This window comes from Odocoileus virginianus, chromosome 7 (genome assembly GCF_023699985.2).
Source record: "Odocoileus virginianus isolate 20LAN1187 ecotype Illinois chromosome 7, Ovbor_1.2, whole genome shotgun sequence".
In the NCBI taxonomy this organism is placed as follows: domain Eukaryota; kingdom Metazoa; phylum Chordata; class Mammalia; order Artiodactyla; family Cervidae; genus Odocoileus; species Odocoileus virginianus.
The window spans coordinates 448,704-452,930 of NC_069680.1; positions in this window are offsets into that span (position 1 = coordinate 448,704).

The following is a 4,227-nucleotide window of genomic DNA, read 5'->3' on the forward strand; positions in this document are numbered from 1 at the left end:
CCGCATGTTGTGCAGCATGGAAAAAAAAATGTAAACAGAGGAATAATGGTTTTACTTCTTCCTAGTCACACTTCTAGTTTTAGCTCAGATATTACATACCCTGGAGAACAGATAGAAATGAGAACATCAGTTCCCATAGGGAAATTGCCTGAGGATGGTCATGGAGACGGTCAAGTGCAAGATGCATGAAAAGAGTACACAGTGTTTAGAAATGTGAGTAGTTTTAGGTAAAGAGTTAGAGATGTTAATTGAAGCTACAGTGTAGTGGCCTTGAAGCCTAAGATCATGATTTTGAATTCTATCTGGTAGCCAGTGAGGGGTCACTGAAAGCTTTTCAACAGGGGAGTGGTGTGATTTAAGTGGCAGGTAAGCATGACTTGCCTGGTGGTGATAAGCAGATGAATTGAAGCCTAGAAAGATGGGAGGCAGAACAATCAGTTGAGAGGTTACAGCAATAGTCCTGGTGTGAGGTAACAAGGGCTGGGAGGTGACCATGGGCAATGGAAAGGAAGAAATATTTCATTCATTTTCTTGTTCATTGTTTCAAAAAATACTTATTAACCACCAAGAGCCAGGAACTGTGCTAGATCCAGGAACTGAATTCACAAAGGAATTCAATGAACGACTTACCTTCTACTAAGATACAGAGTCCTAAGTAAAAGGAAATGAAAGATGACCACCCCTCAGATGGCTAGGATCACAGTGTTGCCATTAAGAGAAATAGAAAAGTCAGGGGAAAGATCTAGTTTGAGCTGTTAAGAAGAAATCATTCTGAATTTAGTTTGATGAGACAGCAGGACAGGAAGAGGGAACCATTCAGCAGACAGGTGGAAATGTAGGACTTGAGCTCAAGAGAGAGGCCAAGGCAGAAGGTGGGGAACCTGGGTACCTCTCAGAGGAGGGGGCCTCCAAGTCCACAGGAGTGCTGTGACTTAGGAAGTTCTGAGCAAGCCTGACCAAATTCCATTTCAAGCTCAGAGCAGAGAAAGAATAACACAGACCTGATAAAAACCTGCTGCCTCTCTCCTGTGATTCCTGACACTCTGGCCCCATCACACATGTTGAGATGATTTTTTGGATTATTCAAAAGCTTCCGATCTGACTCCCATTTCACCTCTGGCTTTGATAGTGCTTTTCCCCCTCTCAGCTAGGAAAGGGTGTACCACAGCCAGATGGCAAACTGTGAACAGAAATAAACTCTCTTCACATGTAGCAAGTATATTTATATCCGATCCTATAATATCACTGTGAACATAATTATAACCAATCCTGTAATTGCGTTGCGGGTATCAGGCATCAAAAACCAACTCAATGCTAGTGATCAGGATGATGTGACTACTGGAACAGGAGCCACAGGGCCAGTGGCTGCCTCTCTGTGAGACAACAGCAGTACATAGGGCAGGGTTGTTTACAGAGTGTCTGGGGGCTCTGCCAACAGAGCTGGGGAGTGAGATGAGAATTTCATGGGATACATAGCTCAAACTCCTATGTTAGTAGGGGGCTGCATACTTTTAGTCTTACTTTTTAAAAAATTAATAAATGAAGGCTTATTTGCTGTATAAGTTTAGGAAATATGAGAAACTATCTATAATCCCACAATCCAAAAGTAATATTGTTTTTATTTGTAACATTTTTGTTTGCCATTGCAGCATTTTATTGTGTATGTATGTGTTTTATGTCATTGCTGTTGTTTAGTCACTAAGTCGACTCTGACACTTTTGAGAGCCTATGGCCTGTAGCCCACCAGGCTCCTCTGTCCATGGGATTTCCCAGGCAACAATACTGGAGTGGGTTGCCATTTCCTTCTCCTGAGGATATTGTCTGACCCAGGGATCAAACTCGCATCTCCTGCATTAGCAGGTGAATCCTTTACAACTGAGTCACCAGGGAAGTCCCTTTTGTGTCATACTGTAAGTAAAATTTTATATCTCTTTTTTCTCACTTAATATCTTGAGTACTTCCCTATATCATTAACATATGTGTGTGTGTGCGCGCGCGCGCTAAATCGCTTCTGTTGTTTCCAACTCTTTGCAACTCTAGACTGTAGCCTACCAGTCTCCTCTATCCATGGGATTCCCCAGGCATGAATACTGGAGTGCATTGCCATGCCCTTCTCCACGGGATCTTCCTAACCCAGGGATCGACCCTGCATATCTCATGTCTCCTGTATTGGCAAGCTGGTTCTTTATCACTAGTGCCACCTGGGAAGTTCATATCATTAATGTATTTCCCAAAACATTATTTTAAACCTTTTTCATTATTTTGGTATATTGTGGAATATAATACAGTAGTTAAAGTGAATGAATTGGAGCTTCATGTATCAACACATAATTCTTAGGACAAGTTAATGAAAAGGGAAATTTCAGGGTCAAATATATAATTCCATTTTTGAGAAGTAAAATATAAAAAATATATATATTATTAATGTTAACAAGCGTGTAAAAAAACAGAAAAATGGATGGAAGGAATTTTCTCTGGTGAGGGAAGAAAGAGGTTGAAATTAAATGGAAGTGATATAAAGAGGCTTTGTTTCTGTAATTTCTTTAAAAATTAATCTAAAACAAATATGCCAAAATCTTAAGACTTATTAAATCTATGTGGTAAATAAATCTGTGTTTACTATATTCTCTGTATTGTTCTGCACATTTGAAATATAGAATAGATTGCTATTTTTTAAAATAATAAACTGAACTTCCCTAGCAGTCCAGTGGTTAAGACTCTACCCTTCTACTAGCCGGAGTGGGGATTTGATTCCTGGTCAGGAAACTAAGATACCACATGCCTCATACGCTGCCGAAAAAAAGAAAGAAAAGAAATTAATAGATTATTTTACAGAGCAGTTTTTTTTTCAGAGCAGTTTTAAGTTTACAGAAAAATTTAGCAGAAAGTACATGAGGTTTCCATATACCTTCTTACCCTCATCCCCAACACTTACATACAGTTTTCCCTATTATTAATATCTTGTCTTAGTATGGTCCATTTGTTACAATGGAGTCAGTATTTATATGTTGCTGTTAACTAAAGTCCATAGTTTACATGAGGGTTTATTCTTTGTGTTGTATATTCTATAGGTTTTGACAAATGTATAGTGACATGTATCCATCATTACAATATCACACAGAGTAGTTCCACTGCCCTAAAAATCCCCTGTGCTCCATCTAGTCCTTCTCCAGTCCTCCCTACCTCCACCCAAACTCCTAGCAACCATTGATCTTTTAACTGTCTCCACAGATTTGCCTTTTCCAGAATGTAGTTGGGATGATACAGTATGTAGTCTTTAGTCTTCTAAATACATTATTCTAAAATAAAATCTTTCAAGCCAATCATAAGATGAAAACAAAATCCACCAAAAGTTTCACTATTTCAAGATAATCACTATTAACCGTGTACAACAAGCTTAGTCGCTTCAGTCGTGACTGACTCTTTGCGACCCCGTGGACCACAGCCCGCCAATCTTCTCTGTCCATGGGATTCTCCAGGCAAGAATACTGGAGTGGGTTGCCATCTCCTCCACCAGAGGATCTTCCCAACCCAAGAATCGAACCTGCGTCTTCTGCATCTCCTGCATTGCAGGCAGATTCTTTACCACTGAGTCACCAGGGAAGCCCCTTAACTGTGCATACAATGTATGTTTTTCCCCATGTAAATGGCATCACAATTTGCAAAATGTTAAACTACCCCCCAACCCCCGCACTTCTCAAAAATATATTATGAAACCCAGGTGATTCAGAATTCTTCTTAAGGGCTTTGACAATGTTTTGTGGTGTGGAGAAGTACAACGTATCAGTGAGTTAACTAATCCTTTATTATTGGACATTTAAGCTGTTTTCATGTGTGGCAAGAATCTTTTCTGGCTGTCAGTCAAGAATCTGTCTGCATTGCAGGGGACCTGGGATTCGATTCCTGGGTTGGGAAGATCCCCTGGAGAAGGAAATGGCAACCCACTCCAATATTCTTGCCTGGAGAATCCCATGGACAGAGAAGCCTGGTAGGCTACAATCCATGGGGTCACAAGAGTCGGACATGATTTAGCGACTAAACCACCACCACCTCCCTTCTTAAACTAGAAAAGGCCCTTCAAATCTCTAGAGAATTCTGAGTATTCAGCCTTCTAGACGTGTATCACTTGGATGACGGGCTTGACACTTGATTTCCTTGCAGCCGAAGACACAGATTGTTTATTTCTTTTCCTTCTCTCATTCCTAGCCGCAGAGCCTTGCACAAAGC